This window comes from Chiloscyllium plagiosum, chromosome 32 (assembly GCF_004010195.1).
Source record: "Chiloscyllium plagiosum isolate BGI_BamShark_2017 chromosome 32, ASM401019v2, whole genome shotgun sequence".
Taxonomy (NCBI): domain Eukaryota; kingdom Metazoa; phylum Chordata; class Chondrichthyes; order Orectolobiformes; family Hemiscylliidae; genus Chiloscyllium; species Chiloscyllium plagiosum.
In genome coordinates this window covers 32,229,646-32,256,581 of record NC_057741.1, presented here as the reverse complement: position 1 = coordinate 32,256,581, position 26,936 = coordinate 32,229,646, and positions in this window count along the sequence as shown.

Here is a 26,936-nt window from a genome sequence, read left to right as displayed (position 1 = left end):
ACCTATATCATTGGTGCTAACATGTACAACAACCTCCTGCTGGTCACTCTCCCCTTTCAGAATAATCTGCACCCACTCAGGGAGACAACACACCATCCCGATGTCTCGCTGGTGGCCACAGAAATGTCTGCCTGAGTTCTAGACTAGACAGGCTCCTTTTACAATCAATTGCTTGGAACCTGATATACCCCTCATTTCATTAAACCAGTCACAGTACCAGAAACATGGCTATCTGTGGTATACTCCCCTGAGAGGCCATACACTCCATATAGTATTGAAAATGGCATAGCTGTTTGAGATGGGGATAGCCTCAGGAGACTCCTGCACTATCTGGCTACCTCTCCTACCATTCCAAGCAGTCAGCCATCTACCTGACTGTATCTGCAATGAATGCCAATTTTGGGTTGAACCTTGACCTGGAACTCTCATCAGCTCACCCCATCTGTCTAACTCTCACGATCCTTCTTCTATGTGCCTGTTATGCCCATTGTTGTGGAGAAGAAACTGCCTTCCTACCACAATACTTCCTGATTCAACAATGTTTGACTGCCAGTCCAACAGCTGCACTATTTCATTTCCAATACTTTTGCAACTCATAAATATTTGGCTTATGATTCAGGAAAATGAGAAATAGAAAATGCAATGTTTTTCTTGTGACACTGCGATCGATCTCTTTAATTAGTTGAGACCCAAGAGTAATCAGGGAGAGCTGAAGCTCCTAAATGTATCAGTGGAAATGGTGTTCTGCCAAGTAATGGTCCCTTTCTATGGTTTTGCAACCCGTCCAGACTGATTGCTAACAGATACAACTGGGATTTGTAGGTGGGGTGAGCATTGCCATTGGGATGCCATTATAGCTCTGTTAACGCAGTACCTTCAACATTCCTGACTGCAGAGTCTAATCTATTATTTATTAAAGTGTAGGGCTCTATGCATAATGAGGAGGTTTTCTGGACTGTGGGTAATGTCCCTTCATCTGGACCAGAAGGTATGATTTCAAATCCTATTCTAGGATATCAAAGGAAGATGTGTTTGTTATATGGGCCAAATAGGTTGAGTATCAACTTGTGAATCCTTCCAACATCTGCCTGTGATAGCAGGTGAAATTCCTGGGTGGCCCTGTGAAGGAAATAAAATTGGAGTCTCTACCATTACGATATATAGCTCCAGACTACCATGTGCATGTAAAAATGCATGTTGTCATGACAACGCAGGCTCTCTGAGTAAGCTGCAACACACCACTTGCATAATAACAACGTACAAAAGCAAGCTGAAGAGAAGGCAGCCGTTTAATATGCTTCATAAGATCGCAGAATTCGAAGGGAAGGTACGTCAGTGATGGATTTCTAACCTATCATATGCTCAGTATGAATTATTTTATCATGAGAATCTTACAGGAGTAAACAATCTAGGAACTTACCTTTGGGGAATCAAGGTGGATCAATCATTGTGTTCTATGAATAATGATAAATAATCAAACATGTTGGAAATACTCAGTAGGACAATCAGGAGCCGTGGAGAGAGAGAATAAAGTTAATATTCCATGTCATTGACTATCTCTACAAAAATTAAGTACCATTATTGCTATTAATCTTTCAGCCAGTTTCTCGCCCAATGCCAAAATTTACTTTGATGCCTATTTTGGTTAAATTGACAGGACAAGTGATTGAATGCCTTTGGAGTTAAGGAACTACTAGATATAGAAGGTAAAGGTGCCAAAGTATTATCAGATTATAGGACTGCACTCTCTTAGAGAGAGACAAATTTGGGGTGGCACGGTGGCTCAATGGTTGGCACAGCTGCTTCACAGCATCAGGAACCTGGGTTTGATTCCACCCTTGGAGGACTGTGTGGACATTATCCCCTTGTCTGCGTGCATTTCCTCCCACAGTCTAAAGATGTGCAGGTTAGGTGGATTGGCCGTGCTAAGTTGCCCTTGTGTAGGTTAGGTGGGTTAGCCATCGAAAATGCAAGATCACAGGGATAGGATAGGGGGGTGGGTCTGGGTGAGATGCTCTTCAATGGGCTGAATGGACTGCTTCTACTGTGTAGGAATTCTATGATAGTGGTTTAAGCTGAGGGTCAGCAAGTACTGGGAGAGGTTGAGAAGGAGAATCCTTCATGGTAACCTCAGCCAGTGTGGGAATTGAACCCATGTGATTGACATCACTTTGCATTGTAAATCAGCCATCCAGCTACCCGACCCTCTCCCCAGCTACAATGTCGAACAGGTCAATGTGTTAGGGTTTTTCCTCCCTTCTCCAGATAGCCAAGTGAAAACAGATTTCAGTGTATTTCAGTTGTAAATATGGAACTGCATTGGACAAAAAGAATTATATCAATCATCTGATCCCAAAACTGTTGATTTTATGAGCTTCCCAATTACAGTTACTTAATATAGGCAATTGACTATTTGTAGGAGAAAGTGAGGACTGCAGATGCTGGAGACCAGAGTTGAAAAATGTGGTGCTGGAAAAACACAGCAGGCCAGGCAGCATCCGAGGAGCAGGAGATGATGTTTCGGGCATAAGCCCTTCTTCAGAAATGAAAGAAGAGCTTACGCCCGAAACCTCGATTCTCCTGCTCCTCGGATGCTGCCTGGCCTGCTGTGTTTTTCCAGAACCACATTTTTCAACAGTTGACTATTTGTAGCAACTTTCTGGTAGTTTATTGTGGTTAAGAAGCAGAAGATACAATTAGCTAATTCAATAAAGAAAGCATGTAACCATGAGAACTGGGACTGGTTCACTAATACCAGAGGCCACACAGGTTATTTCCAGGTGATGTGTTGGGGCAGCATCATGCTCTCTAGCTGGAGTGTACGGGATCTCTTCCCTGAGTCTTCCTTCTCAACTTTTGATCCATCTTATATCTGGAAAAGACAGCTCTCTGAGACCTGCTGTCTGCTATCAAACATTTATTATTATATTTGTAGGCCAGGTAATGCATGCTGTATTAATCAAAACTTCTGGCCAATGGCTGGGAGGCAGCTACTTACGACGCAGGACATCCATTGCCCCCTTACTCACCTCCATTGAAAAGTTAGTTTTCATTTGTTCTAAGAACAAACCTTATTTTCAAAACAGTACATTAATAATAGAGTATATTTGGCACCAGATAAATTGTTTATGTGAGTTCAAAGCACATCGTGACTTCTGTGTTTTTCATAACTCTTCCCTTTTGTTTTACCATGTTAGAATTTTGGAAAGTTAATTATTGCTGTAATAGCTGTTAAATGAAATCTGAGTAACTACTTGACAAATTCAGATTTTAAGGGATTCCAATTTCCAACGAATCACTGTTCTGATGTCAAGAATCTTCCTCTTTCCATTCCCCTTCCAAATATCATTAACACTATCTATTAATTCAATCGTGTCTGTGTTAGCCTCAGAATTAAACATTACATCTGGTGTTCTATTTTGCCAAGTTTGCCTCTCAATAGTGTGTTGTATCAAACAGGGAAATGTAAAATAAACAAAGTTGTTTTTCCAGGACACATTCACACACTGTGTCTGCAGATCTTTCTGCAACCACAGAGTTTGCTGATGAATTTGTAGTTTTGAAATATATTGTTAGTGCTCCAAAATACTGACAATCAAAATCAGCTACACAGTGGATTTTTAATGGAGCTTTTCTACATTTATCCACACCCGGACATAACCATATATTGACATCACTTTCCCCAGTTGCTCTCAGAATCTCCACTTGGACTTCAGGATCCTACTGTCAGGGTCAAGTAGGGAGAGAGAAGCTCATGCTGTGTGGAGACCAGTAGCTCACTCATGACTTTCCCCAAATCAACTGATGAGGATCAAGGCTGGAAATCCAATGCAACTCCTTCCAATATGGGAACAGTGGTGTAGTGGTTAAGTCCAGTTAAGTGTTCAAATCCCATCATGGGTAAGGGCTGAGACTTGAACTCGATCAAATCTGGAATAAAAACCTATTCTAATGGCAGCCATGTAATAATTGCCATAAAACCCTATCTGGTTCACTAACCTACTTCAAGGAAAGAAATCTGCCATCCTCACTTTATCTAGCCTACATGTGACTCCACAGTAGGCATAGTAATATGATGAGGTAAAAACAATGACTGCAGATGCTGGAAACCAGATTCTGGATCAGTGGTGCTGGAAGAGCACAGCAATTCAGGCAGCATCCGAGGACAGGCAAAATAACTACCGTCTGAAAAATCCTAGAAAGCCTAGGCAATTACGGAAGTTGACAGGATATGTATGGAGACTCACCTTGAGGGACAGCCACAACCAGGGGCATAATCTCAGAATAAGGGAATGCACATTTAACACAGAAATAGGGAGTATGTCTTCTCTCAGAGAGTAGTGAATCTACGGAATTCTTTACTGTCGAGGTTGAGTCATTAAATATATTCAAGGCTGAGATGGACAGATTTTTCATCCATACGGGAATCAGAGGTTATTGGGAAAGTGGAATGTCAGATTATCAGATCGACCACGATCACGTTGAATGGTGGAGCAGCCTAGATGGGCTGAATGGCCTACATCTACTCCTACATTGTATGCTCTAATAATTAGGGATTACTTTGGGATTGGCAACAGCGCTCGCCAGAGGCATCAACGTCTCATGCCAGAATAAAAATGAAGGTGCCATCGCAGAATGGGGGTGCAGTGTCTCCAAGGTTTGAATTTTAAAGTAAGGAAAAGGCTTTGTTGTACTGCTGTGTGGATAGGTGATGAGGACACCTCACAGCATGGCCCAGGGTTGTAATCTAATTGGGGAAGGGGAGGGGCTTCTAATCCATTGGCCCCTCAGTCTGGGTGCAGACTATCTTCAGGAATCTGTCTCCAGGCACCTCCCTTAACTTGGCCACCCATAACCTGGAGGTTGTCAGCACCATCCTATACAGTTACTGGTAGTCGACCTTTAATGGCTATTAACAAGGTGAATGTAAGTAGGTCACATACTCCCCACCCCGATCTCCATTTAGCATCAGGGGTAGGTTGGAACTGGAGATGCTGCCTTTCATGCCAAGGAAACAATTCTGTGCATTGCCTCCCCCATGCCCTCGCTCCTGTATGCCCTCCTCCATGTCCCACCTCAGTCCCTCCCTCCTTTATGACCCCTCACCCATGACCCCTCCTCTATACACACTCCTTCATGTCCCCATCCTACATTCCCTTCCCTCCATGCCCCACCCTCCTCTATTCCTCCCTCCTCCATGTTCCCCTCCTGCATGCCCTCCTCCTCCTTATCCCTGTAGTTCCATCTCCTTCCCCTCCTCAATTCCCCCCTCCTCCATGTTCTCTTCTTCCCTGCCCCCATGTCCCACTCCTCCATGCCCTCCTCCCAATCCCCCTTGTTCCATATCCCCCTCCTCCAAGTCTCCTTCCTCCTCTATCTCCCCTCCTCCTCTATTCCTCCCTCCTCCATGTGCCCTTACTCCATGCCCCACTTCTAGGCCCCAGTCCATGTTGCCCTCTCCATGCCCCACCCAACCCATTTCATGGATGAGAATGGTAAGTTGATGCTGCCTATATACATATTGTATCTAATTAAACAACGAAATGCCGTCTGTGCAATGAGTCAACTTGTCACTGCCAACAAAAAGCCTGGATGAAAGTGCTCAGCATCACAAATTGTAATCCACACAAACATTCCACTAAGGCTGGAACCTTGACACTTGGTTAATAATAGCACAATGTGTTGTAGTGATTATGTTGTAGAGATTTTCGCAGATCTATATCTGTGTATTAATATGTGCAAATGTGGTATAAAAGACCGAATCTTATCCTGTCATTCTGTGAAGAATACTTCAGCTCTTGTCTTTACAGAAGCACAGATTTTAAGTCGCTCTACTGCAGGACAAATCTTGAGGAAGAATCACTTAGATTCCACAAAATTGCATAAATACTGTTGAAAGTAAATTTGAGTCTGTGGACAGCGCTGGAAAGAGCCTTTGGATTGTTTCATAGAACATTACAGCGCAATACAGGCCCTTTGCACCTCAATGTTGCACCAAACTATGAAATCAATCTAAAGCTGATCTAATCCACATTATTCCATTCTCGTCCATATGCCTATCCAATGACTATTTAAATGCTCTTAAACTTGGCGAGTCTACTACTGTCTCCTCATGCTTTCTTCACTAAGACCTCAATAAATATCACCATGGCCTTCTCATCCACTGCTGACATCTTGAGCCATGGCTTTATTATCCTACGCACACACAAACGATGGACTCAATTTCCTTCAGAACTCTGCTGCCTGAATCCTGCCTTGCCCCAAGTCCCTGTTTAGTAGCGTATTGATGTTAAATGTCTCACCCTTGTGAGACCTATCCTTTTCCAATACTATAGGATGGCAGTGCAATCATGCCTTATCCACCTCCCACTGCCTCCCCATCCCCCACCTCCCCAATCCTCAAATCCATGTACATTAATTTCCCAACCAGTGTCTTTGAATAGTGACCGGGAGAGTGGGGAGGAATCTTGACTAATTCCTTTCCTATGAAAGCCCTGCCATTTTTCTGTAAAATCCTTTCTGATTCAATTTCTAAACAGTGAACAGCAATATTTATTCAAGCAGAGCTTTTGTGGGAAGAATGGTACTTTATAAATAGTATGTGTCAGCAGAGAATTCCTAATCCCATCTATAGAACTGTGGAATTTCTTTATATATATCATATATATTATAAAATTATTCTTATTTTGTGGATCACTTTACAATTATTGTCATTGCAGCAAGTAACTTACCTGTTGAAAAATAAATTCAAACTTTTATTAAAATTTTCACACCTTGAGTCACAACGTTCTAACATTTTTGGGTTAATTATCAGTGAATGTCTCCACACTCCTGAATTCAGATTTGCAGCAGAAAGGTTCTGAGCACTCCGAGGGATATTAGCATTGTAGCAGCTTTGGCTGTGGTCTTTTTCTACCATTCAGGAGTTCTCACCTTCCCATCGATACGGTGGGTGTTAGACTGCAGTGATTCAGAAAGGCAGCTCACCATCACCGTCTCCCCGGGCAAGTTAGGGATAGGCCTAGCCAGTGACCCCCACATCCCACAAAATATTATTTTTAAAAAGTGACTTCACATTCTGCTAACACATTTTTTGCCTGAGCACCAAGGTGACAGGAAGATGCTTCAGGATGGAAGTGAGCTTTTGCAGCACTGTTAAATGTATCCTGACATGGTACAAATAAACCAGAGGGAAATATTTACTTTGGCCATCAACTCTGTGAAACCATTTGATAGTGCTTAACTCTGAGACACAATTAGTTTTGTGTCAATCACATTTCCTCTTCTATTTGTAACCCTGTCTGCCTGTTTCGCTAATGTTACAATATTTACTTCACTATCACCATCTATTATGGAGTTAACAATTGTTTTAACCTCAAGCACCCCTCCCCCCCCCCCACCCTCTTTTTTCCTTGAATATTCTTTGCTGTTATGGTTTTAAATCAAAGACTGAATTGTTCAGCATGAAAACAAAATAAAGCAAACAATAAATTCCACTTGATGTCTTCCACCAAAGCATCCCAAATAACCTTTAAGGTTAACATCCTTCCAGGAACAACAGCCAGTTGGCAAAGAGGACAGTCTCTGGAGAAAAGCATTGTTGCTCTTGTTTGTCGGAATATGAGAGAGCTGCTTCGGCTCGTAACCAGTTGACATGGTTGTTAGAAGGAGCATGTAACATGTGATTTGAAGCTTTTTTCTTTTATTTATTAATGACAGTTGGGCATCACTGGTTGGGGCAGCATTTATTCCCCATCTCTAGTTGTCCTTGAGAAGGTGGTGGTGAGCTGTCTTCTTGAACCACCGCAGTCCATTTGATGTAGGTGGACCCACAATGCCATTGGTGGATGGGGGAGGGGATTGGTGTTCCAGGATTTTGACAAAGAAGGAACAGCAATGTATTTCCAATTCAGGATGTTGAGTGGCTTGGACAATGTAATAGCTGGCTCCTTTCAGGATACAGTCTGAAGGAAGAGTCATGTGACCTCCCAGTCCAATCAAGGATTGAGTAGGGAATCTACACTAGGCGATTGGTGACTTGCCCAGTTGAATTGGGAGCTCGATATGTAAGGACCATGGAACATACTCTGTAAATAAGTGTTATCATTGTATTAATCATTGTGTTTTATAAGTTAACCAGCAAAACCAAGATTTGAAGTTATTGAAGTTATTTGTGGGTGGCACGGTGGCACAGTGGTTAGCACTGCTGCCTCACAGCACCTGAGACCCGGGTTCAATTCCCACCTCAGGCGACTGACTGTGTGGAGTTTGCACGTTCTCCCCGTGTCTGCGTGGGTTTCCTCCGGGTGCTCCGGTTTCCTCCCACAGTCCAAAAGATGTGCAGGGTCAGGTGAATTGGCCATGCTAAATTGCCCGTAGTGTTAGGTAAGGGGTAAATGTAGGGGTATGGGTGGGTTTCGCTTCGGCGGGTCGGTGTGGACTTGTTGGGCCGAAGGGCCTGTTTCTACACTGTAATGTAATCTAAAAAATCTAAAATGTAATCTAATCTAAAGTAACTTGCAGGCAGTGGTGTTCTCATGTATCCATTGCCCTCGTCCTTTTAGATGGCGTTGGTCTTGGCTTGGAAGATGCTGTCTAAGCAGCCTATGTGAATTTCTGTAGAGCGTCGAGATAGATAGCACAAACCACTTCTCCTGAGCGACAGTGGTGGAAGAAGTGAGTATTTGTGGGTATGGTGCCAATCAAGTGGTGTTACTTTGTCCCTAATGACGTCGAGCTTCTTGAGTGTTGTTTGGAGCTGCTATCATCCAGGCAGAGGAGAGTATTTTGTTATACTCCTGACTTGGGCTTTGTATATAGTGTACGAGCTTTGGGGGGTCAGGAGGTGAGTTGCAGGCTGCCTCTGACCTGTGCTTGTAGTCACATTGTTTGTATTGCCCAACCAGTTCAGTTTCTCATCAATGGTCACTCCTAGGGATGTTGATAGGATTACTATTGTAGCAAAATGTGGAACTAATGTGCTAACCCACCTTCCCCTGAAGATCTCAACAACATTAGGAACTGGCCATTCGGAACCTCAGATATGCCTCACTGTTCAATTATATCATGGGATGACCTGCAGTTCACAACCAGTCACCAGCTTTGCTTTCAACTCTCTTGATTCTTTTACCTAACAATAATCTATCACTGTCTTGAAATCTTCAATTAGTTTTTGATCCATAATCTCTTGGGAAGAGAGTTCTAAATTTATACTGCTATATGTGTGATTGTTTTTGTAATCTTGCTTCACAATGCCCGAGCTATAATTTGACAATCATGCCCTTAGGTTATTCACTCACCCACCAAAGAGAATAGTGCCTCTGTATATAGAGTCATAGAGTCACACAGACAGAATCAGACCCTTCAGTCCATGCCGACCATAATCACAAACTAAAGTAGACCCATCTGCCTATGCTTGGCCCACATCCCTCCAAACGTTTCTTATTCATGTATTTAGCCAAATGTCTTTTAAAAATTGCAACTGTATCCACATCCATCCCTTCCTCTGGAAATTCATTCTATACATGAATCACTCTCTGTGCAAAATCTATGAAATGTGTAAACTGTTAAAGAAAGCTTTAATTGGAATATCCTTACCTAAAAGCAGTGGCGATTTATTTTTAAGGCAGAGGTAGATAGATTCTTGTCTAAAAAGGAAGTAAGAGGTTTTCAGGGATAGAGGAGTTAAAGCCACAATCAGATCAACTGTGATCATACTGAAAAGTGGAGCAGGCTTAAGAGGCTGAAAAGTCTGCTCCTTTCTCGTATGTATGTATCTTCAGACACTTCAGGGAGAGAGGGAGAGAGGGAGAGAGAGACAGACAGACAGACAGACACAGACAACGGGTGGTGATTTAATCTGAGGGTCACCATGCCTCAGGTGACATTGAGAAGGTGGGACCTTCATGGTGACCTCAGCTAGTGCTGGAACTAAACCTACACTGTTAGCATTATTTTACATCACCAACCTGCCATCCAGCCAACTGAACTAACCGATCACATCTGGTGAAGTTAGTAACCTGTGCAGAATAAGAGTCACTAATCTTAAGGATTCCGAAGTCTGTTTTTGGCATGTAAGTTCACTGAAGTTTACTAACAATAACCAGTGAAGCACTCCTTACTTCAGAGTACTTTACGCTCAGGAATGGAGCTAATACATGAGTGTAAAAGAGAAGAAACTAGATATTTGGATGGAAAACTGACAATAGTTTTTTTTCTACGGGACATCTTGCCTTGCTTTGGACTTCTATCCTTTCTTATTCATATGTCATTAACTATTCAAGAGCATCTGTAAAGGTTCATAATATAGTAAAACAGCTCTGATGTCGAGTCATCTCACACTCTAAACATTTCTCACTCCAGACTTGCTGATTTTCTCCAGCACGTTCTGCTGTTATGTCATAACATAGAATCTTGTTTGTGTTAAATGACAGCTGTGATTTTGCAGCTCCCAGATGTGTTCTCCATTAAGAATTTAAACATACAAAATTAGAAACAATCAAAATAGTTCACTCCATTCATTGGATCTGAATGAATCAATTACAACTTTCACAGTGAAATTCATCAATTAGTTATCACCTTGTGTTCCAGGAAAAGCAGCAAACATCTATCTCTGCCATCAAAACTTTCCTTTTATACTCAGATGAACTTGATTTGATGGTGTGCCATTCAGGCATGTTTTCAATGAAGGGAATACATAAAATAGACCAGGAGACTAACCCACTGACTTCCTGCCCATCCACAACCTGCTCCCCATAATACAGGAGGTGGTTAAGCCACTGCTAGTCCTCCTGCCCTTATGCCTTTGAGGACCTTTTATGACCAACTATTGACCATTTTAACTGCTCAAAACACCTCAAATGCGGCGAGTAGGGGCAGGTAGACAAGAGTGGGCAGGCCATTTTGTTTTACCAAGTTTGATGAAAAGTGGGAAAGAGGGAGGATGACATCTCTCAAGGAGTGTCCTGAGTGTATGGGGAGGGGTACCTACCCTAGGAAGTTACCCTCCTACCTACATTTCTACTTCCTCACCTGGTCTCCCATCCAAATCAAACTGTACTCCATCTCCTCCTTAGGTTGTCTCATTGCCCTAAAAGCCTAGGAGGTACCAATATTCAGTGCCCATGTTCGATCCTGGCATACCTGTTCTCCCAGCAGTGGGCACTTGTGAGTGGTTAGCAGCTCTCAAAGGCAGGACCTCCACACACTGAGGGAACATGGAATCAGGAGTAGGTCATTCAGCCCCTCAAGCTTCTTCCACCATTCAATGTCATCATGGCTGACTTGTGACCGAACTCCATATACCTGCCTTTGGCTCGTATTCTTAATTCCTTTCTTTAACAGAGAGACCAATGTCCACACACAGCCTGCTGGACTGTTTCAGTGTGTCACTGTCTCAGTGTGTCACTGTCTTGGGGACCATGTTAAAGCTGACTCGTTCAAAACTGAGATCTCCTCTAGGGAGGCAAGTTGTACATCGCCATTTCCCAAACACATGGCCCCCACAAATCCACCACCACCTTAAAATCCTTCCCTTAATTTGGCGTGCAGACAATTTTCATGTTAAGCTATCAATTAAAGTTGCATGAAATGCTTCATGTTGTCACCTATTGCACCACCATGTTTGATCACTTCGGACTCTTTCTGAGTGCTTGGAATGAAAATTATTTTATCAAAGAAAATAAAAATCAGTTACACATTTTGACCTATCAAATAACAGAATTGAAACAAAGACGTCTTACTGTTTCCTTGTCTCTTTTTGAGAGGCTCATCAAAACAACAACACCTGACTGGTTCATTGTCTATTGGCAGATAGAATCAAAAAGTGTGGCGCTGGAAAAGCACAGCAGGTCTGGTAGCATCCAAGGAGCAGGAGAGTCAACGTTTCAGGCATAAGCCCTTCATCAGGAATGTTGGCTGATAGAACCATAGTTAACTTAATATGAGGATGTAGACAGTGCTTTGGTTTAATGTTAGATTCATTCAGTGAATGGTAGCTTTCACGGTCCCTATTTCTAATGTGTATTTTTAAGAGATTTCAAAGCCTTGAGGTAAACAGTCCAATGCATTGGAAAACAAAGTGGGTGGAAGGAAAAACTACTATTGTCTACTGACAAGAGTCTGGTGACATGAAGAGAAAGATAGAGCAATCTGAAAAGTCAGTCTATCTATGGGTGCCAGAGGGAGGAGGAAAAGTCTCTGACACTGACTTTAAAAATCTTGTGTATTATCTTCAAAGTTAAAATTCACATTACACTTTGCAGTTTGTTTTAGGATTCTTAGGGAGAGATACCAGGTGAAAGAAACTAACAGGTGAATTGTTAGTGCTAAATTGCCGATAGTGTCCAGGGATGTGCAGATTGGGTGCATCAGGGGTAAATGTAGAGTGGTGGAAGAATGGGTCTGGGTGGGTTACTCTTTGCAGGGCTAGCATGGATGTGTTGGGCCTAATGGCCTGTTTCCACACTGTAAGGATTCTAAAGCTTCTAAAGAATATCTGCTGACCACATAAACCTGTGCGGAAAGGAAACCGATTGCAGCTGTACCAGTCTGGGTCTGAACAAGAGGCTTTAGCATGAAAATAATGGCAACTCTTTGCTGCTGTTAGGGTGTTTATTGGTGTTGAGACTTCCATTTTTTAAAATCACTTTGGTATGGATCTGTAAACTGTGAGTTGCAGGTGGCATTTTGAATGTGAATAGCAGCTTTTTATTTTGAAAAAGAGAACGAACAAACTGATAAATGTTTATGAGAATAGTCCTGGAAGTTAATTGCAGGTTGATTCCAGTTGAAAGTGCTGTGTAGATACTATGATTACAGAGAGGCAGTATGCTCATAGAGATGGCAGATGTTTGAATGGTAACAGGGAGACAACCTGTCTAACAAAGAGGAACTGAAGTTTGAACTGGTTTTTGATGTGTGTTTAAGTCAGAAGAGTTGTGCCTACAAAGTGTACAGTACAGAGGTTTGATTGCTCCCTTGTTTTCCCTACATTATCAACTTATTGAAAATTTGGAGCATAGAATTTGAGTTGTAATTATTAAGTGAATATTCCTCAGAGCCTATTGGAATCTAGTTGCATTCATTGGTATCTTTGGAAATCACGCCAGATACAATCCCATGTGCCTGTGATGTGACAGATCATGAAGACTGCTTCAGTGAACTAGCCAGCTATGTTCCATCTTATTCTTTGATTTATCCCATAACTGTGTCTGTTTGTCTGTCTTTGTGTGAGTGGGGTGGGGAGCTAGAATCAAACAAGTTTAGGTTTAAATCATAGACATTAATTGGATTACTTTTGGGTTTAACTTTTCTCTACTAAAGATATTGCATTGTTAATAAGTAGTTTTTTTTAGCTATAAATCTGGCATCAGTTTTTGACAAAGACTGGTCCTAGTTATTCAAAATGTCAGGTTAGGGTCAAATTTGAGGATCATTAAGTATTTTAATTTTACTGTCTTGCAAATATAGGAGTAGGCAGGCTGATTTGATTTGGTTAGGAGAATGTGAGGACTGCAGATGCTGGAGATTAGAGTCAAAAAGTGTGGTGCTGGAAAAGCACAGCAGGTCAGGCAGCATCAGAGGAGCAGGAGAGTCGACACATTCCTGATGAAGGGTTTATGTCCAAAATGTCAACTCTCCTACACTTGATGCTGCCTGACCTGCTGTGCTTTTCCAGCGCCACATGTTTTGATTTGGTTTGGCTGTCTGTCTCCACAGTGTAACACTGAGGTCGGGCTTGAGGGGAAGGAAAATTGTGAATTTGATTTATTTTCTGATATAAGAAGCCTTTAATTCTTTTATTGTGTTTGGTCAGTATAGTTTTTTTTTGCAAATTAATAGTTTATTCTTTGTAATACATTGGCAGCTTCTTGTAAATGTGCTCCATAACTAACCTCCACAGTTAACAAAACAACGTTATAATCGAATAGGCCAACATTCACTGGGGTTCTGACTTGTCCAGTATTGGCATCAGCTAAGATCAATTTCAGATTCCAGCATGAGCTGCAATTTGCTTTATATATAAATATTTTGCTTTCTTGTCTATGTTTAACAATTACATCTTAAATGCTTGTTTTGAAATGAAAGCATTATTCTCTTAAAAGGCTATAACGGAGTCAAAAGTACATCTATGATCCAGTAAGCCTTAGGGAGTTCTAGCTGAAAAGACACACTCGGAATATGTACACAGTTTATCAACAAGGCACACAATTTTAATCAATATGGCACTATGACTCATTCAGACTCAACAACAATTATTCTTATAACTTGCAAACTGTGTGGGAGTGTAGGAAACTGAGTGATCTGAGCTGTAAGAATTTTGTAGCAGAGACTAAGGGTGAGTCACTTTTCTTACTGATCAACCATTAACATCTTGAAACAGTTTGAAGCCTCCAGAAATTTCGAATTGCCATCATATGACCAAAAACTTAAATGTTTCTGAAAACTCATTTTTTAGAATTAATGTTAATTATTTACGGACATTTAGTGAATGCTGTAGAATAACAGGCACTAACATAACTGATCAAGTGTATAGGAGAATGATTACTGTTCAGGATCCTCTTCAGTGAGTATTGGAATACATTGGATCTGATGTCAAAGCTGGAAGGTATTGTTTAATATTAAAATGCCAATATACTATTACTGAAGATATATGGAAAGGTTTTTAAAAACACTTAAGAATCCTCATATTCGTTTTCAAATCTGTCAATGGCCTCAACTCTCCCTCAGCTTGTGAGCATATTAGGTTCAGTTTGTAATCTATTGCAAGATCTGAAAATGTCCCTCCTTTGCCCTCTTCTCTTCTCTCTGGTGCCCTCTGGTGCATTCTCTGTTAAAGAACTGTAAATAGAAGCAGTTCAATAATGGCTGCCTGCACTGAACACAATCATTTGTCTTGCATGATGTAAAACACTGCCCAATCCTCTGAAATCTTTGCTCTACACTCATTCATTGTTTATCTCCAGTTTTAATCACTCAATCATTCAACGCAATGGCTTCGGCTGTCGAGAGGTCCTACATTCTGAAATTTCCTCTCAAAATCTCTCTATGCTTCTATCACTCGTCTTAAAAAATATTTCTTAAAACCAAGCACTTGGTCATTATTCTTGTGTAACGTAGTGTCAAATTTATTTGATCATATTCCTGTGAAGCTTTTTGGGACATTTAACTATATTCAATGTTTAATACAAATGCAGGTTGTTGACAGCTGGTTGGAAGCTATGGTTTACACACCAAGGGAATTTCAGAGTAATGTGGGAAGGTAAAATGTACGCCAAAGATCATCCATAACGTAATTGAATGTTAGACTATGTTTGAGGGTCATGAGGAGCTTACCCATGCTCTAATGGCTTAAATTCTCATCAATTGGCACCCCGTTTCACAGCTTACAATTGTTGACCAATTTCAGCCAAAGGCTGATTTCACTGTTGGCGAGTTTATCCTGTAATAGCTGAAACATTCAGACACACAAGACTCCAGGCTCGATCCTCAGTCTGCCTTGAGTCAGGCTTCCTGATGAAGAGCTTATGCTTGAAACATCGGCTCTCCTGCTCCTCAGATGCTGCCTGACCGGCCGTGCTTTTCCAGCACCACACTCTTGGACTCTGATCTCCAGCATCTGCAGTCCTCACTTTTTCTCAGTTGATGACAAGCAAAGTTCTCCTGAACTAATGGTGAAGTTTGTTTTATTTTTTCATTAGCCAGTGACATTCACTGGACAGTATGGATGTGTCAGCAAGGTCAGAATCAGATGTTGTTTCATACACTTCTGTGGAGACCTGATGTGATGAATTGCGAGAGTAGTACAAGGTAACCAGTGTGATTAGTTATTTGAATCCGTACAGTGTGGAAACAGGTCCTTCAGCCCAACAAGTCCACACCGACCCTCTGAAGATTGACCCACCCAGACCCACTCCTTTTATTTATACCTTACTAATGCACCTGGCCTACACATCCCTGAACGTGGCCAATTCACCTAACCTGCACATCTTTGGATAGGGAAGAAACAGGAAATCCACGCAGACAGTGGGAGAATGTGCAAACTCCACACAGACAGTCGCCCGAGGCTGGAATTGAACCCAGGTCCCTGGCACTGTAAGGTTGCAGTGCTAACCACTGAGCCACCATGCTGCCCTTAATCTTCAACAAAGACAGGGAAAGACCTGAAAGATTTGCATTTCAACACCTCTTTCATGGTTTCTGCGCATCTCAAATCTCTCATTTGAAGAGTAGGCACTTTTGTATTGTCGAAAACATCGCAATGTGAGAACATATGGATTTATCAGCTGACTTTCTGAATGAAGCAGCATTGAATAATGTAAGAAGCACACTAGCTATGGGTTGCTTGGCAATTATCATATGTTCTTAATAAAGTATAGGGCGAGCTGAACCAGTTGCTGCCTTTGTTGAATTATGTGAACATTGACTCAGAGCAAATTGAACCGAGAAAGATACAGCACAGATGGATCCCATTCGCTCCTGCTGGTTCTTTGGAAGGACAGTTATGCCGACTCCTAAATGCCGTGTTTTTTGTTCAAAAACTTGCAATTCTTCATCCTGTCCAACTCGTGTTTGAATTATTTATGGAGTCAACTTGCACAGTATTTTCAGATAGAGCATTCGAGATCCCGACAAAAATGGTCCTCATCTCTTCCTCAGTAGAATGTTTACCAATAATTAAATGAGTAACCTCATTATTGAACCATTCACCAGTAAGAATGCTTTTTTTTTCCCTTCTCTGTCTTGTCAAAGCTTCTTGTCATCAGAAAAGGCTCAATGGAGACACCCAGAATCCTCTCTGGTCTTGTCATTATCAGGATGTGTGAAGATGCTGTAGATTAAAGGGTTAACCATACCAGCACTCTGTCAATAGTTACTGATCATATACATAAAAAACTATGTCACGATGATGCCAGATCACATGGTGAGACCTGGTGGAAGAAGGCACTTGTGCTACCATGCAGATATATATTTAGTTTACAGGCAATGAATGTTAATGGTTTGCACTGGCTTTGCACTCAGATCTCATATGCAATGACTTTTCAGAAGCTCCTGAAGATATTCTGACACCTGCAAGTGGATCGAGCGAGCAAATCACTATATCCTATGTTAATAATAGTAATCTGCCTGCTGAAAAGCATCATATTCATCATGGTTGACCAAAGAACGAGTTCAGGAATCCAATTCCAAATTCCATTTCTTCTGACAATCAACTTGACCAATGCTTCATGACATTGACACTCAGTTCATTAACTGAGCTCAATTCCAATTTGTATAACTGAGGGTCAGTCAGTCAGTCAGTCAGATTGTGTGAAGTGAGGTATTCTGCTAATTGTCACAATCTAGGCTCTCCAACAAAAAAACTTCTGGGATATTGGAATTTCACTGCATAGAGAAAGTGAGCGGAAGATTGAGAGGGAAAAATCCTGGGTCGGATGTGGTATCCTGACAAAGTGAGTGTATTGCGAATTTAAAGGTAGCAAGGTAACAAAGTCAGAGGAGGGATATAGATTAATGTTTCAGTGAGGTCACCTTTGATCAGGCGTTTCATTCCATCCCTAACCTGGGGAGAGTTGTTCCTGCACACATAGGATGCAGGATCACAAATAGGTTGGAGGGTGGGGATGGGAAAGGGTGGAGATGTAGTGCAGGATGGTTTAATTCGGAGAAGCTGAGTTGTATCCACTCCCCAGTGCTGCCCCTGCACTGGGACAGTGGGATCAGCTTCTGACAAATTTTGTGTCCCCTGAGCTTATTCTATTATCCATTTGAAAATTACAGATTAATATTAATTCTCTTGCACAGTACATTCTCACAGCTTAAAAACATTGACAGACCCTAAGCACAGTTCCATTCCTATGTATGTACCAAAAGATTGACTCAATTTTTCATCGAGATACACCTTTTGAGAAACTCTGTTCTCTTTTCCACACTGCAATCTAATCTAATCTAATCTAATTTTCGCAGATATTTTCCCCCATTCCTCCTCATGCCAATTTTTTTTTTAAATGATTTGATTGGATAGTTATTGACAATCAATTTTTGGTGGCAGAGATTGAATACATTGGGCTCATTTCTCTACAGAAGACATGACTGATGGGTGAGATGATAGAGGTCTTTCAGACTGTGCAAGGAGTAAATACCAAGGTTGACATTCGTGGGTGAGATAAAAATTAGGAAGCTTAAAAAGGATAGTCACTAATAAATCCAGTTGGGAATTCAAGAGAAGCCTCTTTACTAACAGAGAGGTTTAAGTTTGGAACTGACTGACAGGGATTTGTTGAGGCAAATGGTATATGTGCTGGGTAAACATGTGAAGGTGAAATGAATATAAGGTTATGCTGATAGTTTTGATGAAGAAACAGAGAAGGAAAGACATGACAAGGACCAGGAGTCCTGAATGTTCTGTTTAGTTGCGACATATTTTATTTCTTTTACTCTTGATAGCTGGGATAGAAATATAAAACTACTTCATTTTTGTTCCAAATTTAATCTTTTACCATCATGTTAGGTGGTATCAGAGAATGGAGCAACAGGTAGGATATTTTTATCCATTATGTTCAAAAACGTAACAATGAGGTGAAACCCAGTCAGGTTCATAGGTTTGTATTTTTTTCCGTTCACTCAACCTCCATTGATTGGAAGGGGATGGCTGTTTTCCGTTCGGGTCTTGTGGGTCCTGAGGTGACTATATCATCCAATGCTGGAACCATATACATCGTTCTCTCTAAGCTGCACAGTCAATGAGAGGTTCCACTCATGCCAACACATCAAGCCAATGCATTGACTTCCACTTGCAGACATACTGCTGCACACAGACCTCGCAGGTGGGTGTCCCAACGAAATCTGAGGGAACATTGTCCAAATGCCATGCCAGAGGTGAGGCAGGTTGTGTTTGAAGAGGCAGATGGATGGGGCACTCGGGTTTCCACACCCTCCTCTGCATGTTTACGCTTGGCTTCCACCTAGGCCTGTTCGGGTGTACTGTTTGTGAGGGACTCGGTGGCCTAGTGGTATTATCGTTGGACTATTAATCCAGAGGCCCAGATAACATTCTGGGGAGCAAGGTTCAAATCCCACAACAGCTGGTGGAGTTTGAATTCAATAAATATCTGGAATTAAGAATCTAATGACTACTATAAATCCATTGCCAATTGTCGGTAAAACCCATGTGATTTACTAATGTCCTTTAGAGAAGGAAGATTGCCCTCCTTACCTGGTCTGCCCTACATGTGATTCCAGGCCCACAGCAATGTGGTTGAGTCTCAATTGCTCTCTGGGCAAGTAGGGAAGAGCAATAAATGCTGCCTAGCCAGTGATACCTTCATTCCTTGAATGAATAAAAGTAAAAAAAAAGACCCTTGAGATGGTTGGCCCTTCTTCTCCAGTTTCAATGTTCTTGGGCTATTCAGACTGTTGTGGCTGTGGGAATGTGGTATTTTATCGGTGATGCTTTGAGGATGTCCTTGAAGTGTTTCCTGTGCACACCACCACCACCCCCACCCCCACCCCTGACAGCCATGATGGAGCTCAGTGAAGAGAGCTTCTTTTGGAAGTCCTTTATCAGGCGTTATACCCACATAACGCAGTTGACTAATTGTAACCTTGCGCCTTGATACTGGGGATGTTAGCCTGAGAGAGGACTTTGATGTTGGAGCACCTGCCCAATAGATGTGCGCAGGTATATCCTGTACACAAACAGCAGAACAAATCCAACCCAGCCAATTACTGCCCCATCAGTCTACTCTTGATAATCAGTAAGGTGATGGACGGTGTCCTCAACATTACTATCAAGCAGTACCTGCTGAGCAATAACCTGCTTAGTGACACCCAGTTTGGATTCCATTAGGGCCACTCAGCTCCTGACCTCATTACGACCTTGGTTCAGACATGAACAAAAGAGGTGAAACCTAGAGGTGAGGTGACAGTGACATCCCTTGACATCAAGGCTGCATTCAACCAAGTATGGAATCAAGGAGCCCTAGCAAAACTGAAATCAATAGGCATTGGAGGCAAACTTTTCTGTGGTTGATGTCATAGCTGGCACAAAGGAAGATGGTTATAGTTGTTGAAGGTCAGTTATCTCAGTTCTAGGTCATCTCTGCAAGAGTTTCTCAGGGTAGTGCTACCCCCCCCCAACCAATCATAAGGTCAGAAGTGGGGATGTTTGCCAATGATTGCACAATTATCAGCACCATTCGCAACTCCTCAGCTACTGAAGCACTCCATGCTCAAATGCAACAAGATCTGGGCAATATCCAGGCTTGGGCTGACAGTGGCAAGTAACATTCATGTCACACAAATAACAGACGTTGACCATCTCCAATAAGAGACAATATAAACACTGCTTCTTGACACTCAATGGTGTTACAATCACTGAATCACCTTTTATTAACATCGTGTGGGTTACCATTGACCAGAAACGCAACTGGACTCACCATATACAGGTATGTACAGTGGCTACAAGAGCATGTCAGAGACTAGAAATACCACAGCAAGTAACTCACCTCCTGACTGCTCAATGACTGTCTACCATCTGCAAGGCACAAGTCAGGAGTGTGATGGATAACTCCCTATTTTCCTGGATGGGTACAGCTCCAACAACATTCAAGAAGCTTGACATCGTCCTGAACAAAGTGGTCTGCTTGATTGGCACCAAATCCCACAACTATCCACTCCCTCCACCATTGACGCTCAGTCACAGTAAGTGTGTACTACTATCAATGAGATACATTCAGAAGTTCACCAAAGATCCTTAGATCGCACCTTCCAAACCCGATATCACTTCCATCTAGAAGGACAAGGGCAGCAGGTACATGGGAACACAACCATCTGTAAGTTCCGTTTCAAGTCACTCACTATCCTGACTTGGAAATGTATCGTTCTGCCTTCACTGTTACTGGGTCAAAATCCTGGAAATAACTCCCTAAGGGCATTGTGGATCAACCCAAAGCACATTAGCATATCAGTTCAAGAAGGCAGCTTACCAATGCCTTCTCAAGGGACAGGGACAGGCAATAAATGTTGACCTAACCAATGATGCCCAAGTCCCACTCGAGAATAAGGAAAAGTCTGGCCTGTCGAGTTCTTTCAGAATTAAAAAAAACTCCATGAGCTTACTCCTCAGTCCTCCTTTTACTTGAGAAGAGACTGCCAGGTTGGTCAATCTTTCAAGATAATTACAAACTTTCAGATCTGGTATCATGCTTGTAAATCTTCTTTTTCACACCTTTCTAGTGCTTCTATATCCAGTTTGTAAGATAGAGACAACAGCTGTGGACAGTGTTTAAATTAAATGCTAAATCATTTGAGTCAGGTATCCTGTTGTCTTCATCTGGAAACAGAAACTGGACCCCTGAGCCTTTTTGACAGATGTTTTGTGTAACTTGACAACCCATATCTACAAAGTTATCATTGCCAAAATAAATGAAGATGTCCATACAGATTCATAATTTGCATATGGTTCTGATGAAAAGAGCATAAGAACATTCAAACTGTAAATAATCACAGGAAACATGTATCTTCTATCTTGTGAGGCCTGAGGTGTTAGACAGCTAGTCAGTTTATAATGGGAATTTCAGAACCAGATCTCTTCCATGCACCATACTCAACAAGGAATCCTAATATAATGGCACCAAAATATCAAACTGAAACTGATTTAAAGCTTCCAAGCTGTGGAAGATGTTACAGTTTTAAGATGAGTTAGTGGACCATGTTGTGAGTTGCATTTACACTATTGCTTTTTTCAAGCTATGGGGGTGAATCACTGGACTTTTAAGGAACCATGAGTGTGTGTTTAGGGCAGTTTTTCTCAGGGACAGCTTGTTGAATTGTTTTTTGATTAGAACTGGTTGTGTGGGTTAGTAACTTGTGCCTTCCCCCAGACTAATAATGCTGACCCCTCCAAACTTCACATCAGCTCTGATGAAGAGTCATCTGTATTTGAAACGTTAGTTTGCTCTCTCTCCAAGGATGCTGCCTAACCCGCTGTGATCTCCAGCATTTTTTTGTTTTCAGTTATAGTACTTTGCAGTTCTTTCATTTGATTAGGTTCCCTGCAATATGGAAACAAGTCCTTCGGCCTAACAATTCCACACCAACCCTCCGAAGAGTATCATACCCAGAACCGTTCCCCTACCCTATATTTACCCCTGACTAATGCACCTAACACCATGGGCAATTTAGCATGGCCAATTCACCTGACCTGCACATCTTTGGATTGTGGGAGGAAAGCAGTGCAACTGGAGGAAACCCACACAGACACGGGGAGAATGTGCAAACTCCACACAGACGGACAGTCACCCGAGGATGGAATCGATTCTGGGTCACTGGCGCTGTGAGGCAGCAGTGCAACCACTGAGCCACTGTGCCATCCCCCTAATCATGTAGGTCATGTAGAAACAGTGGTCACCAACTCCAGAGACTTGATTTTTATTTGGAATGATATGATTATGAGGAAAGGGTGAACAGACTGGAATTTAGAAGACTTAGAGATGAAACATACTTAACTGAAATACTCAAAATCCTCAGGGGACATGCTCAGGTGGATGCCAAAAGAATATTTCCTTTTGTAAGAGAATGTGGAACTCAGGATCATAGTTTAAAAATAAGGGGTTGTTCATTTAAGACAGAAATGAGGAAACATGTTTTCTCTCAGAGAGTTGATAGTCTTTCAAATTCAATTCCTTAAAAAGCAGTGGATGCAGAAATATTTTTAAGATGGAGGTAGATTTATGGTTACCAAGGGGATGAAAGATTATCAGGAGAATGCAGGAATGAAGTTAAAATCAGATCAGATCAATGATCTTATTGATCGGATTCAAAGGACCTACTGGTCTAATTCTGTTCATTGTTCACATGTTCGTCAAGGTAGTGTTACGGTTTCAGCAGGGCCTATCTCCACGAATAAAGTCCTTTGCAAATATACCCTGAGGGACATGGTGGCACTCCATATGAGTCTGGCATTTATGGTAAGTGTCTGTGGCCAGTGTTTGAATTGAACAAAACCAGTCTTAAACAACTACAGATGAACATAAAGTAACCTAATCTGCTTATGTTAAAGTGAGTTTGGTGTTCATTCTCAGTGATTGTGCTTGCTACGAACAAATACTGATTTCTGTCCCCCTCGCCCCTTACTCACTGGCAGGGCTTCAGATAAACACAAATTTTATCAAGAGAGTTTAGAAGAATGAGGGGTGATCTTGTAGAAACCTATGGAGTTCTAACAGAATAAAAGCTTTCAAATTCTAACAGGATAAATCCTATGGAATTCTAACAAGACAGGGTAAATGCAGGAAGGTATGGGTTAGATCATTAAGGACTGAGATAAGGAGAAATATCTTCACCCACAGAGCAGTGAGCCTGTAGATTTCTCCGCCATTGAAAGCAGTTGAAATGAAACATTCAAGTTTTCAAGATGGAGACTGAGTTGCTTCTTAGGACTGAAGAGGTCAAAAGGTATGAGAGAAAGTGGGAACAGAGAACTAAGTTGGATGATCATATTGAATGGCAGAGCAGTCTCAACGGGCTGACTGATCTACCTCTTCTCCTGTTTGGTGCGTTTCTATTGTGATATTGGGTCAGAAGCCCTGGGCAACTCTGCCTCAACTGTTTGCTGGAAACTTAGCTGTATTTGTTTGGGAGACAGACAACAAGTATTGTCAGATCAGCCCATCATTGGAGGTTTGGTTGATTGCCAGAGACAGTGACCATTGCTGCTAATTGCAGCAGGGCTTCTCCATGGACCACACAGTACCCAAATAGGAAACAGTGTGGAAGCAGGCGATTCAGCCCATCAGGTCTACACTGACCCTCCTAAGAGCATCCCACCCAGACCCAACCCCCTACCCTATCCCTGCACTTCCATGGACACTATGGGAAATTTAGCATGGCCAATCCACCTAACCTGCACACCTTCGGATTGTGGGAGAAAACCAGAAACCATTTTCCCTAAGTGTTGCAGCTAGAGCCCATCCAATATTGGAAAAGTACCAATGACAGCAGGAAGAGACCCTTAATTTGTTACTCGAATTGCTCAGTTGGTTTCTTGAAGGAAGGACCGTGCTTTTCTCTGCTTATGGTAAAGTGATAAATGGCAGGGAAATGATAGGCACTTTAACCATGACCTTCCCTCACCATCTAATGATACCCTTTGCCCAACTTATTTACTTAAGGACAGTTAGACTTGTAACGGAAGCTGTGCAGAGAAAATCCATTCAGCTAATTCCTGGATTGAAGAGACTTGTCTTAAGATTGAGGAAAGGTTGAGCAGGTTTCGCTTGTACCAGTTGGAGTTCAGAGAAATGAGAGGAGAAATTTTTGAAATGTAAGATTCTGAGGGATGAAGGCATCCATTTACTAAAAAGGGAAACTATAGACAGAGTTCTAACACAAAGCCCACATCTTAACATGAGCATGAACCTACCTTTTCTTCGGTTAAAATCAGCAGATCACTTACTATTCATTTCAAGCTCAGTCCAAAGCCAGAGGTGTTGTGCCTGCCGTGCTCCATCATATTATTTGAGTAGGGAATAAGCACTTTTCATCAAATGCTATCTTTGATGTACTGGCCTATGTTCTTTCATATACTGGCTTTCTGATGCTTTTGAGCAGTTTTTGAAACTAAATTCTGTGCAAGCTTCCCTGTTTCTATTGTAAAGGTGTATGCCCTGAACAAATAGACTGACAACATCTAATCTGGCTTTTTTGTATCTTCCTTCTTTCACAAGATATGGGTATCATTGGCAAGGCCAACATTTGCTGCCCATCCCTAACTATTTTTGAATTGAGTGACTAGCAAGGCCAAGCACATTACTATGCGTCTGGAGTCACATGTAGGCCAGATCAGGTAAGGGTAGCAGATTTCCTTCTCTGAAGGACCTTGGTGGATGAGATGAGTTTTAATTAACTCAATTGACAGTTTCATGGTCATCATTACTGAGGTAAGCTTTATAATGCAGATTTTAGTAATTGAAATTAAATTGTTTGGGTTTGATACAATTCATTAGCTTGGGCTTTGGCTCATAGCCCAGTGATACTGCAATTATCATCACCTTGACTCAAATTCTGCCTTATGAGGTAAACTCTTAAAACTCTCTGAATTACTCTATTATTCTCAAATAACTCTGAGCTTCGTATATTTGCTCAAGAGAATTAGCGTAAACAGTTGTAATAACCTTACCAACATTAGCCTTGAGGTATTGAAAAATAACATTAAAAATCACACAACACCAGGTTATAGTCCAGCAGGTTTAATTGGAAGCACTGGCTTTCGGAGCAACACTCCTTCATCAGATGATTGTGCTTCCAATTAAACCTGTTGGACTATAACCTGGTGTTGTATGATTTTTAACTTTGTACACCCCAGTCCAACACCGGCATCTTCAAATCTTGAAAAATAACTATAGTGCCAGAGGGCTGCCCTCTCATTACAGAGAGAGAGAGAGAGGTGAGTGGTGGTGAGTTTCACCTGAGGGTCACCACACTTCAGGCAAGAGCAATGTTGAGTAAGTAGGAGTGTCACAGGAACCTCAGTCCCACAAATTAACATCATTCTGCAAAATAATCTAGCTACCCCGTCAATTGAACCAACTGATCCTGGTGGCACAGTGGGATTGCATTAACCTCTTGTTAGAAGTTCAAGTCACACACTGCTCCTGGAGGTGAGCCAGAACATGTTTGAGAACTTAATTTAAAAACACTTTCTCAATATGTCTTGAGAATTAAAATAAAAATCTTCTAAATACTGCAAAAACCAAATACTAATCATGTTGGGAGCATTGGCTTTAATGAACTGATGTGCAGAATCAGTATTTTTATCAATCATCACAGATGAATTGTCCAACAAAAGCAAGTGGATGGATGAATTGTAACACTGTACTTCTGTTGGGTTCCCTTGAAAAAATTGAGTGCGATCACCTTGGTCCAATAGTTTCACAGACTGACTTTGCTTTTCACAGTTCTTTCAAAGAATAGAACCAATATCACAGCGATCTTTCATCATCTATGACAGTGCTTTGATCTGCTGAATTGGAGCTGACAGAACTGAGACTTGCTTTGCTCTCATACATTTGAGTCTCAGAGGATTTCTAGCACTGTATGTTACTTTGATTAATCCGTATGTCATGTTTTCTACATTTGAGACTTCCTGATGAAGCATCTGATGTGGTTTCCATTAAAAAGTGCCAGCTCCTGTTCCGCTAACACATTTACAAAAGCTATTTTCACTTCAGTGAGTTTGGGGTTGATTCAATGGAAGGACAGAGTCCTTGAGGTTCAGATGCATGGGGCATGTAAAGCAACATGTCAGGCTGATAGGCTGTATTTAATTCAATGCAAAAACCAAGAGTTAGTGATTGACCGTCCTAAATCCTTAACACCTCATTTAGAATTTAGGGCCTTGAGACTTTATCAACAGCACAATTCAAATTCACAAGGTCGTTGGATGATATAGGAATGGAAATGAAGAGCAAAATCACGCAGAGGGTGGTACGTGTATGGAATGAGCTGCCAGAGGATGTGGTGGAGGCTGGTACAATTGCAACATTTAAGAGGCATCTGGATGGGTATATGAATAAGAAGGGTTTGGAGGGATATGGGCCCGGTGCTGGCAGGTGGGACTAGATTGGGTTGGGATATCTGATCGGCATGGACGGGTTGGACCAAAGGGTCTGTTTCCATGCTGTACATCTCTATGACTCGATGAGTAGGTGATCTCAAAACTTCATAAAGTGCTTCCTAACTAATGTCGTGCTATACTTGTTGATGAGTACACTCCTTATTTAGTGCAGGGAGATGTGACAGTTCATTGGTACACAAGAAACAGCAACTCAAATGCCTTCTTTGTGTATTTTTCATTTGGTTAATGAGTGATGTAAATGGGGAAGAAATGTTTAGTCTTAATAGTCTGGACATCAGGAGTGTATATTTACATGTTT